At 48.6% G+C, this 16,524-nt stretch overlaps 1 protein-coding gene across 2 annotated transcripts in view; it reads left to right on the plus strand.

Moving 5' to 3' along the window:
• Positions 1-16,524, plus strand: part of SLC12A8 (solute carrier family 12 member 8) — a 141,562-nt gene that overhangs the window by 67,393 nt on the left and 57,645 nt on the right. The gene's annotated exons all lie outside the window — the stretch shown is intronic.

Below are 16,524 nucleotides of genomic sequence, written 5' to 3' on the forward strand. Positions count from 1 at the left end.
TTTTCTTTGAGTTTGTGTGTGTGTGTGTTGGGTGTGGGGTGGAGGATGGGATTCTCTTTCTGTCCTCGGCTGCTTTCCAGAAGATGAACACTTATTGAATACTGTAAAGAATAAATTTTTTGGTTTTATTATTTTGACAATGATTTCTTCTGTTTAACTACTTCCTGCTCCTCTTAAACTGGCAGAAACCAAATGCAAGATTTCTTAAGGTATTCAACACTATATCCCAATTACAAGAAATCAGTAGAAACATTCAAAAACAAATAAGATAAATTCAAACAGTGAATCTGTAATTACTGTCCAAATGCATACCATTTTAAACTAAACCTCCAAAATGTGATCATTATATAGTAGTTCCAACACATCCTTAAGTTCCTGCAATCAGAGAAGAGGTAGAGTTATGGCCTAAAACAGACGAATAATAGCAACCAAACAAACTCTCTATATATTTTTATTTTTTCTCAAGTTTGTATTTGAGGTAAAATGACCATTGCTTTTTGCTTTCTTGCACTGCAGTGACTCAGGTGGAAGTCACTTTTCAGAGCACTTTGCCCTCAGGAGTTACTCCATGACCCCAGCTCGTACTGTGTGGTCAGGTGTGCTGACACAGGTGTGCTCACGCAGTACACACAGTGTGCCAGGCGAGGGGTGAGGTTTGGTGGAGGCCTGGGAGACGCTGCGAGTCCTAGCTCCATCGCTTCCTCACTCTGTGACCCTGGGCAAGTCACCAGTCTGTGTTCCAGTTTCCTCATCTGAAAGACAGAAACAGTACCTGCCTCATGGGTCATTTTGAGATTAAATTAGGTGATAAGCCCTATTTCCTCGATTCTAAGATACCATTAGTTTTACAGTACACCAAATTTTCAGGTGGCAAAAACCATTAAGTCTACATGTTGAATGTAAGACAGCCAAGTTTCAAGAAATCAAATATAAAAGGAAAAAAACTCACTAAATTGAGGGTAAGGTAGTCTTATTATCATGGATTATTATCTTATTATCCTCTCTGTATTGGGGAAGCTGTGGTCTGTGCCCAGATGTCCCTGTTACCGCCTCTCTGCCAAGCAGTCTGAGACGGGCTGCCTTTTCAGCATTTCTCTCAATATCTCTCCCCCACCAATTGGCTGCCAGGCCCAGTGTGGGCAAGCTTGGGCATGTTGTTGCTTCCTGTTTGTGTGGATTCCACCTCGTAGAGATTCAGAAAAACAATCACTTCTGCAACAAGCAGTCCCTCCTTTTCCACAAGTTTCTTTTACACCTGACCTTGTGCCTCCCAACTGTTTTCATGTCATTGCACAGCCAGAAAATGATAATATTTGTACAAGACTCCAGGGTAAAGGGAGGATCAGTCAGGCCAAGAGGTCCAAATGCTCACCATCTGGAATCATTCAGGCCGTTCCAGTGTAGCCCACCTTCTCTAGTTAGTGTCTACAGTGAACAAGGAGGAGGAGAAGGAAGAGAAAAGCAAGCAGAAACCCTGCTAATGTTCATTGGTTTTCGCTGGAGAATTTTAAGAGCATCTTATTTTTTCAAAGCATTTTTACAGTAGTGGTCTGACATCTTGATTGAAATGCCCTCTGGCCTTTGGGTACCATCAACAAACAAGCTCCATGTGTCAGAACCACTGGGAAACCGTTAATTTCAATAGTGTCATATATATCCCCTACTGGCCTGAGGCCTGGGAAACGGAATCATAAAAGCACTCCAGGTGATTCTTTCTGCTGACAGATTTGTGAACCACTGAGCCACAAAGGCCCTTGGAGGGTTTCACTTGGCTCTATACCTGTTATGCCCTACATGGTTTATCTGCCTTTTATACCCCGTAAAGCTAGCCTTTCTGATGCAGTGGTCCAAACCTAGTCACAGACCACCCCTCCATACATTCCTAGTGCCACCCCTGGTGTACGAGGTGTACGAGATGGTGTACGAGGTGTACGAGGAGGACCACCACAATGAGCAGGGAATCTGCACATCTTCTGGGCCAGAAGCTTGCAATCTTCTACAAGAACAGCATGTCTCAGAGTGTGGTCTGGAGACTGCCTGCATCAGAATCACCTAGAAAGAAACTAGTTAAAAAAATCTGAATAAGATTCTCAAATTTTGGCCTAGTAATCTACATTTTAAATCAGTACCTTGCTAATGCTTATACACATTCAGATTGGGGAACTACTGCATATGTGTAACTTAATAATCCTATCAATCTGCAAAGGGTTAATTTCAAGGTAAGAGCAGACACTGTGGCCTGGGTCAAAGGCAGACCTTTTACTGCATAATAACCATACATACACACAGCTAGCTCCTTGAGTAAGGAACCTTGCTTTTAGTACCGCTAATGGTGTAGTAACAAAAGAAGGCTGTTTAGGCCCCAAAATTCTATCAGTGAAGTAAATGGTATAATTAAAAGCCCGATATGATGGCTTGAATACACATAAGATTCAACACATCCTCCCTTATCTTAGTTTAATTTGGCAGTGGGAGTGTTTTTGCTTTGGTCTTTACGGGTCTCTCAATCAGAGTGGAGCTTCTAGAATAAATAGTTTTTAACAGGATCCATGAACCCCTGAAATTGCAGGTAAAATTTTATGTGAATATGTATATTTTTCTAGGAGAGGGTTCAGACTACTGCCAGATTCTCAAAGGAATCTCTGACCCTGAAAGAGGAAAGATTAAGGATTTGAACGGAGGGATTTTTAAGGATTAGAACAGTGAAGAATTGTAAACAAAGGCTCAGGTCTGGGTAAGGATTTCCAAACTTTTGTAAACCAACAGAACTGAGATCCCCAGTATTCCTTAAAAGCATACCTGGTTTCCCTCCTCTCTTCTTCCTGAATCATTCTTTCTTCCTTTAGATTTGTCTCTTTTTCTGTGTTTTTCCTCCCCAATCTTTTCCCCTCTTTTTCCTCTATATCCATCTGGTCATCCCTCCTTGCCATCCACTCTGTCTCCTTTCTGCTCACTGACTGACTTAGTTCAGTTCAGTCGCTCAGTCACGTCCAACTCTTTGCGACCCACAGACTGCAGCACGCCAGGCTTCCCTGTCCATGACCAGTTCCCGGAGCCTGCTCAAACTCATGTCCATTTGAGTCGGTGATACAATCCAACCATCTCATCCTCTGTCCTCCTCTCCTCCTGCCTTTAGTCTTTCCTAGCATCAAGGTCTTTTCCAATGAGTCAGTTCTTCGCATCAGGTGGCCAAAGTATTGGAGTTTAAGCTTCAGCATCAGTCCTTCCAATGAATATTCAGGACTGATTTCCTTTAGGATTGACTGGTTTGATCTCCTTGCAGTCCAAGTAGAAAGCAAAGCACATTTCTCTATTTGTTCTACCTGTGGAATAACTTTTTTAAAAAATAGTGCTTTATGTTGGTGACTCTTGTTTTTAAAATCAACTGAGCTGAACATTTACCATTTCTCTGGTAGAGAGAGGACATAAAACTCTAGGTGCCCTGCCTTCCTGGCTTTTGGGATTCAGCCCTCAGGAGGAGGTTTTCTGGGGGCTGTGATCCTGACTTCTGCCTGGCTGGAGGAGGGCAGGGGCAGGCACCTTCAGGCCTTCCTCTTGTTCTGAGTCTGCCTCTGATGAAGAGAGTGACTGACTGCCCAGAATTCCAGGCCCCCAGCTCCAAAACTCTCCCACCCTCTCCATTGCATTATTTTTCATTTTCTGGCTTTGCCTGTGGAAAGCAGAGAAAGGAACCGCTAAGCTGAGGAGGCCGTGGGGACCCAGTCATGGCTGCAGAAGGAAACCTGAGCTAATGCTGCCCGGCTCTGTCCTTGTGTCGGCTCTGGCTCCGTGAGCAGGAGGGGGCTTGGCCCACCAGGCTCCCCAGACAGCTCCCTGGGATGGATGCCTGAAGCATGAAGTCACTGGCTTGGGAGGGCCCTCGCCTTGCTGGGCCGCCTGCCTTAACCCTGAGCAGCTGGGAGTTTCAAGGAGGTGGAGGGTGACACCCTGAGGGGGGTGGTTAGCACATCTTGCCTGCACCCCCTGGTCCTGCCCTGCCGGGCCTGGTACTCCCCTCACTGCAGGAGGGAGTCCTCTGGCTGTGGAGGGTGAGCCGGATACCCTCAGCGTGGCTGTGGAGGGGCAAATGATGGCATTTTCAGACTCAAGCATTTTGGGGGTACCTACTTGGCTTCCCTGGTGGCTTAGACAGTAAAGAATCTGCCTGCAATGAGGGAGGCCTGGCTTTGATCCCTGGGTTGGGAAGATCCCCTGGCAAAGGGAATGACTGCCCACTCCAGTGTTTTTGCCTGGAGAATTCCATGGATAAGGGAGCCTAGCAAACTACAGTGCATGGGGTCACAAAAAGTCAGACACAACTGAGCAACTAACACTGACTGGTTTGAGATGCATTTTAGTGGGTCTGAGAGGGACACAGAGGCAAGAGACAGGCCCTCAAGTCACTCATGTTTGGGTGGGGAATGACGGCAATCTATATATAGACAGACAGTCTCAGGCTGACTGTGGGTGGTGCAGAGAGGCCTGGCTGGGCTGGGCCATGTTCTGCGGCCTGAGGAGCCTGTGGGTGCTGGCTGGAAAGGAGAGTGGAGTTTGCTATGGGGGCCTTTGGCAGGAGATTGCTGCCTTCTTGGGGCTGACAGGAGATGAAGCCCCAAGTCATAATAAACTGCGGGGCTCAGATGGGGTCAGGGCTAGAGGTTTCTGAGCCTGTGGCACAGGTGCCCTAAGCCTGCTCACCATCTAATTTATTTGTCTCTCCAGTCCCAGACTTAATGCTTGCTGGGAGCTGGGCCATGCAAATTCATCTTCAGGGACGTATCCTGAAGAAATAGTGAGCCCTCTGCTGTGAGGTAGTCCAATCCCAGCACACAAGCTCCCAGAGCCCAGCCAGCACCAGGCACCCAGGCAGCCCCTAGAATACCTCCCTGGGGACTGCATTTGCCAGTGCATTTCTGGGCCCCATAGAGAATTGACAAGTGGCTGTAACTGTTGGCCCCATTTGAAGGATTGCATCACACTTACATAGTTGTCAGAGCTATAACTTTGGACTCAGACCCCTTTGTTCAGATTCCAACACAGCTGTAACTCATTGCATGGACTTGGTCAAATTAGTTAACCTTTCTGACCACTCTCATTTCTGAAAATCAGGTAATAATGCCTACTTTACTGGGTTGCCAGAGCATAAAACAATATATATAAGAGGCCTACTGTCATCACCTGAACGAAGTGGGTGCTTAATAAATAATTATTATTATTAACATTGTTTATCCTGGATGACTATGTCTCTGGAGGCCCTTTGGTTATGCTCCAAGGCAGTGCTTCTCAAGCTTCAAGATTAGGGGATCTTGTAATGGTGAAGGTGCCCATTGCACAGGTGGGGGCAGGGGGAGATGCTGCAGTTCTAACAAGCTCTCAGGTGGTGCTGATGCTGATACCACTGGCCCAAGACCAGGTAGGGACCCATCATCCAAGTCCCCCAGAGGAGCATCCCTGGCCTCCTTTTTCTTCGCACTTGCCCAGGACAGCCCAGGTTAAAGGCATATTCATTCCAGGCCAGCTCTTATTAAGTGGGAGCTGTGTTAGACACTGCTCCCAGGCCCAGGGTGCCAGTGACCAGCAGAATATTGAAAGCAGGAACATGTGTCAAAAACAAGACTGGGACAATAGCGTCCTTGACTTTGCTGAAGTTTTCCATGGGGTCTGGGCATGGTGGATATTGAGAAATCACAGTCTGTGCTTCTGGATAGCTCTTCCTCCAAGTCCCACAACCCAGCCTGTGATGCCTGAATAAAACCTTGTAAGGTCTAGATGTCAGCAAAAGGAGCTGGGGTTTCTGCCTGAACTCCTGAGCGCGTGGGACTTTCTGCCCAATTCCTCCAGGGAGGGGTTGTGCACGGGCAGATGGCTCACTGTGGGGGGGCCTGCTCGCCTTGCAGTGGCTGAGAGCTGAGACTTTCTCTCATCTGCTTCCATCTGAGGAGGCAACTTGCTTTGGTGGGAGAATTGGAGTCTGTATCTAGGACTAGTCTGCACCTATGGCTTTGCTCCTCCCTCTCTGCTCTGCCTTGGCTGGGAAGCTCCCTTCACCCTCTTCTCCACATCTGCAAAGCAGAGACTAGGCCTGGCTGAGACAAGGATGCTGCAGGTTGTCCCCACAGGGGGTGCTGTGGAAAGAAATGGCATTTTTTTTCAATTGTGGCAAAATATATATGACATAAAATTTGCCATTTTAACCATTTTAAAGTGTGCAATTCAGTGGCATTTACTCCATTAATCATGATGTACAACCATCACAACTGTCTGCTTCTGAAACATTTTTTTATCACCCCCAAACAAAAACTGTGTCTACGGAAAAATAACTCTCCATTCCCCTGCCAGTCCCTGATAACCTCTGTTCTATTTTCTGTTTCTGTGAATCTGCCTATTCCAGATGTTTCATATGAATGGATCATACGGTATTTGTCTTTTTATGTTTTTTTTTTTTCCGCTTAACATGTTTTTGAGATTCATCCATGTTGTATCAAGTGTCGGTACTTCATTCCTTTTGATGGCTGAATAGTACTCTGTATGGATAGACCATGTGCTGTTTCTCCACTCATCTGTTGATGGACACTTGGGTTGTTTCCACTGTTTATTTTTTATTTTAAACAATATTTATTTATTTGACTTAGTTGTGGCACATGGGGTCTTTTGTCTTCCCTGGGGCATGTGGGATCTTTAGTTGCAGCAGGTGGAATCTAGTTCCCTGACCCGGAATTGAAGCTAGGCCCTCTGCATTGGGAGTGGAGTCTTAGCTACTGGACAACCAGGGAAGTCCCTCTATTGTTTATTAATAACCTATATTTTTTTTTGCTTGCCCCCTGGTTCTAGGCAATGAGATATATCATGAAATAAAACATCATAGTTCCTGTCCTGACCTGGCAGGCAGCAGGCAGTGACAACAGAGAGATGAGTGCCTAGCAGGGCACACATTGGAGGGGGCTTGGCCGCACTGGGTTCTTCTGGTCTTGCCTGACCAGCTGCTGACTGTGTGGCATAGTGTCTCCTCTTTTGGGCCCTGGCGTTCCCATTTGTACAATGGACTTGCAACAAAGACCCCTGTGGTTGTTAACATGCTATAGTCCTGTGATACTGAATCTTCTGCCATGGGATTCTAAGAGAATGTCCCCTGCATTTCTTTCCTGGGTAGGGCTTGAGGGGAGGGAGAACTGCCCATGGCTGCAGAGCTGGGGCCTGTGGGGTCTGGATATTTGCAGCATGGTGTTAGGCAGCAGGGTGACCCCGATTGCATAACCAAGTGGATGCTGACTGCGCCCTGCGCCCTGTCTTGTCCTCCCACCCCCTTCTCAGGACCTCCCTGGAGACAGTGTCCAGGCAAAAGCGGGGCTGAGGACCGACTCCCAGGTCAGAACTCTGGACCCGCCACAGAGGCCAGGGCTATGCAGAGACAGTCGATGTGGGGGACCCCAAGTGGGGTTATATTATTTTGGGGGGTGTGGGGGAGTGTGTAGGGTTTAGGTAGGATGGGAATTAGGATGCCAGAGGCAGGGACAGCCAGAAGGAGTAAGTGGTGGCTGGGAGGAACCCTCAGCCTGGGTGGAGACTTCCTGTCAAAACAGCCACTTATCCTGGCTGGAGAGTGCATTCCTTTCCCCCAGGAGATAAGAAGGCCAGATTTTCCTTTTCAGTGCTCCTTTGAGCTGAGAGCAGTGTTGGGTAAGCCAGTGGGGGCTTTGCAGGCTGGGGGCTGGGGGCTTTGCAGTCCCTTCCATCTGGCCCCAGCCTGACCAGCTGGGCTCCTGGCCCCTCTCCCAGACTCCCTGCAGCCTTGGGTGAGCTCTGACACTGGCAGCCAAGGGTTGAATCTTGTCTCCTCTCTGTGCTTCGGCTTCCTTACCTGAAAAATGCACCTATCTTGTTGAATGAAAATATGTAATGCACTTGGAACAGTGCCTGGCACAAACCCTTGCTCAGCAATTTGTGGCAATCCTGGTTGTTATTCAAAGACACCTCTTTGTTTCTTGGGTCCAAGTGAGTTGCAGATTCCTAAATGTCCTAGGGCATTTGACAATCCTCTGCTCTGTAGGCTTTTCCAGGTAAAAAAATCTCTTCTCATCTCAACTTGACCCCAAGGCCATTATAAAAAAAAGTCTTGCTAAGCATTTAAAATAGAGCCGATCTCAGAGGATGGAACAATTTCTCTGATATTAGAAATGCCCCCTTTCACAAGTGAGAGCTCCTTTTCTCAGGAGGAACTCCAGGACTGCTGTCCTAGATTGTAGGGGTTGGCAGGAGCTTCTCTTCTTACTGGAAACTAAGCCACTGCCTCCCAAGGGGGCTGCCCTGACATCCCCCCCAACCCAGGCCCTTCATGCCCTGGGTTGCCTGGCCCTGGGGGCTTTTCCAGCTGTTCCCGCCAGTCAGTTGTCCTGAGGGTGGAGGCCTTCCCCCAGGGGCCTGGAGGCTCCAGGCTGCTCCTCCCCACGCCCTCTGGGCAGGCCCAGCTCCACTTCAGACTTCCCTTCTGGCCACTGCTAGAATGCCCAACCTTCCCTCTGTGTATTTTCTCTCTGGGTGGGGGCCTGGGAGCTGGAAACACTGTTCACATCCTCTCTCCACCCTCCCTTTGGAGGACCAAACTCACCAGGGCTGAAGCCAGAGAGGCAGTTGTGGTCTTGGGAAGGCTCCTAGCTCACGGAACAGAAGTCCTGTGGAGAAGGAAATCCATGCTGTGGGCAGGGGCTTTGGGGGATCTCTTCCCAGCCCATCATTATTGCCCCTTCCAAAGCGACTTAGCAGCAGCAGCAGCAGTCAGTAGAGCCTGATCTGGTTCAGTTTCAGAGTATTTCTAATGGCGCACCTGTTGTGGACTAGAATTGTAATGATCCAGATCAATGGGAGAATCCAGCAAACAGGGAGTATTTTGGGGACTCCAAACCAGGGTTCCTTTCCTGCTTTCAACTCTCATGCCTTTTGAGTAGCTGGCGTCTAGCCAGTTCCCTCACTTGACCAAAGAATTAGACCAGGAAGCTTTTCAGTTCAGTTCAGTCTCTCAGTTGTGTCCAACTCTTTGCGACCCCATGAATCGCAGCACACCTCTCCATCACCAGCTCCCAGAGTTTACCCAAACTCAGGTCCATCGAGTCGGTGATGCCATCCAGCCATCTCATCCTCTGTCGTCCCCTTCTCCTCCTGCCCCCAATCCCCAGCATCAGGGTCTTTTCCAATGAGTCAACTCTTTGCATGAGGTGGCCAAAGTATTGGAGTTTCAGCTTCAACATCAATCCTTCCAAAGAACACCCAGGACTGATCTCCTTTAGGATGGACTGGTTGGATCTCCTTGCAGTCCAAGGGACTCTCAAGAGTCTTCTCCAACACCACAGTTCAAAAGCATCAATTCTTTGGTGCTCAGCTTTCTTCACAATCCAACTCTCGCATCCATACATAACTACTGGAAAAACCATAGCCTTGACTAGACGGACCTTTGTTGGCAAAGTAATGTCTCTGCTTTTAAATATGCTATCTAGGTTGGTCATAACTTTCCTTCCAAGGAGTAAGCGTCTTTTAATTTCATGGCTGCGATCACCATCTGCAGTGATTTTGGAGCCCCAAAAAATAAAGTCAGTGACTGTTTCCACTGTTTTCCCATCTATTTGCCATGAAGTGATGGGACCAGATGCCATGATCTTAGTTTTCTTAATGTTGAGCTTTAAGCCAACTTTTTCACTCTCCTCTTTCACTTTCATCAAGAGGCTCTTTAGTTCTTTGTTTTCTGCCATAAGTGTGGTGTCATCTGCATATCTGAGATTATTGATATTTCTCCCGGCAACCTTGATTCCAGCTTGTGCTTCTTCCAGCCCAGCGTTTCTCATGATGTACTCTGCATATAATTTGAATAAGCATAGTGACAATATACAGCCTTGACGTACTCTTTTTCCTCTTTGGAACCAGTCTGTTGTTCCATGTCCAGTTCTAACTGTTGCTTCTTGACCTGCATTCAGGTTTCTCAAGAGACAGGTCAGATGGTCTGGTATTCCCATCTCTTTCAGAATTTTCCACAGTTTATTGTGATCCACACAGTCAAAGGCTTTGGCATAGTCAATAAAGCAGAAATAGATGTTTTTCTGGAACTCTCTTGCTTTTTCGATGGTCCAGTGGATGTTGGCCATTTGATCTCTGGTTCCTCTGCCTTTTCTAAAACCAGCTTGAACATCTGGAAGTTCACAGTTCATGTATTGCTGAAGCCTGGCTTGGAGAATTTAGTATATGCATTAATGGAGGGCGCATGTGACTGTCATACTCTAAGACCTAGTGGCAGGACTTGTAATTCATAATTGCTTTGTTTCATTATTAGATGAAAAATGTGGTAGTGACCTTGTGTCACAGTCTGGAGCATACTTGTTATCCGCAGCCACAGAGATGGGGAAGGGTAACAGGGAGGTTACCCTTTGCTACTTGGAAGAAAAGCTATGACAAACCTAGACAGAAAATTAAAAAGCAGAGGCATTACTTTGCCGACAAAGGTCTGTCTAGTCAAAGCTATGCTTTTTCCAGTAGTGATGTATGGATGTGAGAGTTGGGCTATAAAGAAGGCTGAGTGCTGAAGAATTGATGCTTTTGAACTATCGTGTTGGAGAAGACTCTTTAGAGTCCCTTGGACTACAAGGAGATCAAACCAGTCAATCCTAAAGGAAATCAATCCTGAATATTCATTGGAAGAACTGATTCTGAAGCTCCAATACTTTGGCCACCTGATGCGAAGAACTGACTCATTAGAAAAGGCCCTGATGCTGGGAAAGATTAAAGGCAGGAGGAGAAGCGGACAACAGAGGACTAGATGGTTGGATGGCATCAGTGACTCAATGGACATGAGTTTGAGCAAGCTCTGGGATATGGTGAAGGACAGGGAAGCCTGGCATGCTGCAGTCCATGGGGTTGCAAAGAATTGGACACGACTGAGTGACTGAACAACAACAACAACAACAAGGAGGTCGAGGGCAGTGCTGACAGCTCTGGAAGCCAGTTTGGGATTTTATAGCAGCCACTGGAAATCAGTGGTGCACTTGGATGATGTGCCCTGAGTCTTGAGAATGGACTTCTGACTGGCGGCTTTCAGAATTAAAAGGGTTCTGAAAAAGAATTTAGTTTACCTGTTACTAAGAGTGTGATCTATATCACCTGGGCTCATTTAGACTGCAACCTCTCATCCCTGGTGGACATCCCCACCTGGACATCCCAGGTGCCCATCCCAGGTGGACAGAGTTATCATTTGCATTTCAAAGAAGGGCTCACCTACAGTCCCACAGTGAGTCTGTGGCAGAACCAGAGCATGAGCCTACGTGTCCTGTTTCTTGGTCCTGTCATGGTTCTTCCCTTCCTTCCAGAGATCCCCAGGGCCTCATGCTCCACCCCAGGGAGGAGAAGAATAGCCTGGGCTTCTCGCAGATCTACCCTCTTTGAGCTCAGTTTGGGCACATTTTGCTCTCTCATGACTAAGGCTGCCTCACCCATTGCAGCTCCCAGACCTGACACCAAAGCCCAGAGGCAGAAAACTCCACTGAACATCCCAGGCCCCTGGGGGCTTGCTGGGCCAGACTACCTGTCTGTGTCCACCTTGGACCTCTGGGGTTGGACCATATCTGAGTAAGTGCAGGGGCTGCATGGCAGGGGCTGCATGTCAGGAGCTCTGTGAGAGCCTCAGTGACCGGATGTGGCCTGGACATGCCTTTTTTTCTCTTTGGCACTGACCTTTGTCAGGCCATTTCAGGCTTGCTGTCCCTCCGCCAAAATGCGGGTCTCTGTCCTCATGAGACAGAGTCCCAGAGCCATCAAGGCAATGCCGGGCAATGGGCAGACCATCCCGGGTTCCAGGTGGGCTCTGCTGCGGAGGAGCCTCTTGGGAGGGGTGAGTGTCCAGGGTGAGGCGGGGCCCTTGGTCAAGGTGCCTGGTTCACCTTTCCCTTACTGCTCACCCTACTGGCCTTCTCGCGCCCTCCCCGCCCCCAGGCCTTGTTTTGGTGTGTGTGTCCCTTCCCAGAAGCTCGGCCTCTCCTTTCCTTTTCCTTGCAGAGCTGCTCTTCCTGTGATGTCCCAGGATCCGGGCAGTGTGCCCCTCCCGCCTTCCTCTCCCCAGGCCCTTCCTCTGTTCTTTCTATTCCTGGTTGGACCGGCCTCTCCCATTGTCGTTCCCAGGGCTGGGGGACCTGAGCCAAGAAGAAAACCGGGTGGGAAGCCCCTCGCCCCACCCGGGCTTATCAGAGGCATGGCAGGGCCGGCCCCCCCCCCCCCCCCCCCCCCCCCCCCCCGGTGCCAGTGTTTTAGAAATCTCACTTTCCAAGTTAGTCAGCGGTCGACATCTGACACCCACGGTGGGGGCGGGGGATGACTTCCTGCTGCCTCCTCTGATTTCGGCGGACCCCACGGGCCGTGGGGGTGGGGGAGCACAGGTGACACACACAGTTTCCCAGAAGCCACCTTCCCAGAGGGCGCAGTACAGCTTGAGGGAGCTGCCCTTTGTAGCAGTGTGACTGGGGCTGGCTCCTTTGGCCCAGAGGAGGTAGGCAGGGTCCGGTGACAGCCCTTGGGAGCAGATCCTTGACCCTGCAGAACCGCAGCCCCCCTGGGGGCTTCCTAAGGTGATAGGAAGCTGTGATACCTGCTGAGGAGGAAGGCGAGCCTTCAAGTACCTTCCCTCCGCCTGTTCTTGCCTGGTTTTTGTCATGTTTTCTTTCCTCACTCTGTTCTATCTTTGTTCTTCCTAAAAGCTCGTAACTCACACGCAGCCAAAGAATTTTTTTCTGTGGATATAGAAGCAGACGTTCAGATCAAACCCAGATATAGTCACACTCAGCAGCTGCAGGCACTGGGCATTCTGGGTCTCGCAGAGCTGGAAGACACCAGCTGAGAGCACCAGAGCCCTTCTTGTTACCAGCAGAGTCTCTGAAGGGCCCACAGAGGCGAAGACACTCACCTTAGAAATCTCTGGGGAAACAACTCAGGATAAATTGCAGGGAGTTGCTATGGTAGGTGGAAAACGTTGACTTCAGACAGACCTGGGGTGGAGGCTGGGCTCTGCCTCTTCCCAGCTGTGCACACACCCCTCAGTGCATGCGGCATTCCATAGGGAGACCCCCGTGGGCCCCACAGAGGTGGAGAAGGGGAGATGCCATGACCTCGGGGGTGTTTCTCTCAGAGTTGAGGGAAACCTCGGCTGTATGCATCCCTCTGTGTGGGAGGGTGGTGTTGGGGACCTGGGGACCTGGAGACTGGCCTCCCGGCTGTCATACAGGCAGGTCTGCTGTGTGACCTTGGACAAGACTCTTCACCTTCATGAGCCTGGTTTGCTCACCTCTGATCTTGCAGGGTAGTTGTAAGTATCAAGGATGATATTGTAAAGGATTTGGTGCCCAGTGACTGGCACAGAGGAGGTGCTTAATAAATGATGACTTGTCACTATGTTCAGAAGGGAGTGTCCTGGGATGTCCCTGGGGGACCTGCCCTGTCCCCATGCATGCAGACGCCTTGCCTGGCAGAGACGACAGCAGGAAATGTTGGCCTCTGTTCACCCCAAGGCACGGCATGGTGGGACTTGGGACAGCGTAGGTGCCTGTGGAGCCTGCCAGAAGTCTCAGGAACAGAGGCAGCCCCTAGCATAGAGGTCCTGAACTTTGGAGAGGCTTCAGGGAACCCCTCAATGGAATGCAAAATGTGCTTTCATCAGATTCCCAAATGGGGCCATGACTAGAAGAATTAGCAAATCAGGCAGCAATACCCACTGTGAGAGGCCATTGCAGGTGGTGTCTACTCAGCTCTGCAATGCTGGATGTGGCCAGTGGACCTCAGGCCACGCCTTAAGTACAAATTCTTCTGAATTTGTACATCAGTGCCTGACCTGGGCACCTGCTCCATGTAAGCTCAAGGTCCAGCTGGACCACAGGTTAGGGTTGTGGGAAAGAGACTGGGACCTCGGAAGTCAGGATAAAGGCCAGTGGGCCAGGTCTTCTGTGGGGTTAGCTCAGGACTGGGGAGCATGACATGGGGGGCTGTCAAGTGGGTGGAAATCATAAGGGCCCCAGGAAGGTAAGGGCAGAGGCAGTGAGACAGGTCCACCATGCGAGCCTAGGGCTCCTTCTCATCCACTAGAATGTGGCATGTGTGAATGGTGGCGGTAAGGTCCTCCCCTGCTGGACTGGGCTGTGTCAGAAATGATCTCTCTAGGCCTTGAATTCCAGCTTGAGGAAAATCACTGCAAGATCTTACCTCAGAGCCTGTTCAGAGACCTGAGGCTGTAGGTGTTTCCTCCCTATCTTTTTCTCAATTTCATTTTTTTTGCTACTGTTTCTTTTTTGCTCCTTATTTTACTTGCCCTATCTTACTTATGTTTTTCTCATAAGCTACCTAAATCATTTTGAAAAATGGGGCAAGTATCATTTTGAAAAACAGGGAGATTATAAATGGAAAGGAAAAAAAAGAAATGAATTTGTTTATAGAAAAGCTATCTGGAGAAAGTAGGCTTTCAGTTGTGGGATGTTTTGTTTGTTTTTACAAAAGGCATTAGTTTTTGATGATAAGTTGATTATGCTCACGACAGACAACATGGAAAGTTTTTAAACATTAAAGAAAAAGTTGCCTGCGATTGCATTATGCAGACAACAACAATTAGTTTTTGGTATATTTGCTTTTCTTACATTAAAACTTTTTTGTATTCATCCTATAAATGGTGTCCAGTTTCTTACTTAATATATATCATATGTAACATGGATAGTTTTCTTTGGCACTAGTAAGTCTTTATAAGGATTTAAAATACCTCAGCCTTTCAGTTGGACATTTAGACACTCCCCATTTACATGATTGTAAATAACTCATTGACAACCATCTCTGTTCATAAAGTTCTTGTCGAAGTTAAGATTTCCTTGAGAACAATTCAGGACTGGACTTGGGAGAGGGCTGGGGTCAGCAGCAATTGTCAGTGTGAGCGTGTGCTTGTGAGCGTGTGAGAGCTGTATTTGTGATCATCCTGCAGAGAAGGGACCCCGCCCCCACCCCTGCCTCCTTGAAAAAGCCAAGTGACTCATCCCTTCAATCTGTGGATCTCGTTGGTGGGATGATGGAGAAAGAGAAGAGGCTTCCCAGTGACTCATCTACGGCGCCTGAAATCCCTCTGACCCTTCAGGCTGAACGGGGCCAGGCCCTTCAGGCCTGGTGACCAAATACCCGCCCATGTCAGGGTGGCCTCAGGGACAGCCGAGATCAGTGGAGCCTGATGAAGTGTTTATGACCCTCATGGTTGGCCTGCCCAGCGCACAGCCCTGTGCTCAAATGTGCTCAGACCTGTGTATCATCCAGCTTGGCCGAGCTCCCTTCCAAGGCAGGCTGGGCTGGTTTTCTCCTCACAAAGTCTAGTCAGCGGGGTCAGCCAGCGGATAAACTAAAGTTAACTTAGCTATTATTGCTTTTCTGTTAATGAGGGGAGGACCAGCTGTGAAGACGCCAAACCATTCAGAAATGCTGCACAGTCCTTGGGATCTAAGGTTCAGGAGAAAGAGAGCAATTGACAACGATTTTAAATCCTGACTGGACTCCCCAGGGTTCCTTGTGCTTCACTGAACTTTCCTTTTACTATTTTTTTGAAAAATACTTTTCCTATGAAGATATGAATCTTGGAAGCCATGAGAAGTGCCCGTGATCTTGGACTCATCAGCGAGCCAGCACTCTACCGGATGGAAGCTCAGGGTGAAGTTAAGCCCCGAGGGTAGTAGAGGACAGGCTGGCAGGGGATTGTCACTGCAGCCCTGGGAGTCAGCTATGGAGAGACTGAAGGCTAAGTGCTCATCTTGCATGTCAGAGGGGATAGAGGGAAAAAGATCAAGACCGAGTTGTGGACTAGAGTGAGCAGGAACAAACCAACTCATTCTCCAAAAACATACTGGATATCCTGCGTGTTCCTGAGCCCAAGAACACCTAACTTGTATCTTAAAATTCCACAGCCCACTAACATATCCATAGATGCTGTTCAAGGTGACCCCCTTTGACACAAAAGCAGTATCTGTAGGAGTGAAACCTCTTAACTGCATTTAAGGCAATGTAAAAAAATGTTTAAAATGCTTTGAAGAAATCAGATCTGAGATGTTCCTGCTATAAAGTAGTCTGTGAACCATCAGACTGAAAGCACGGAAGCAAAAGATCCAAGAGCAAGGTTCTTTCAGTGTGACCCATATTTGCACCCTGCCTGCTGTGTGGAAGGCACAGTGGTTGGCCCTAGGGGACAGAGGTGTTTAAGACCAGATCTCTAGCCCCAAGGAGTCTGGTCATGGAGGGCACTTAGGAGGAGGATTCTGATCAAGGAGTTCATGTAAAGCCCAAAGAGAACAGCGTTTGGGTTGGGCTTGAAGAATGAGTACCATATTGATGTTCAGAGATGTGGGGAAGGGCCTGGAAGCAGGGGACACAGGAATGGGTGTTAGTGGGCTTCTTGGGCAGAGTTGTCTGTGTGACTACTGGGAAGAGGAAAAGGCAAAGCATAAATAGGAAACGGTGGGCCATTGCCAGATTGTGGGGAGCTTC

This window comes from Giraffa tippelskirchi, chromosome 2, assembly GCF_054371585.1.
Source record: "Giraffa tippelskirchi isolate mGirTip1 chromosome 2, T2T-mGirTip1v1.2.pri, whole genome shotgun sequence".
Classification (NCBI taxonomy): domain Eukaryota; kingdom Metazoa; phylum Chordata; class Mammalia; order Artiodactyla; family Giraffidae; genus Giraffa; species Giraffa tippelskirchi.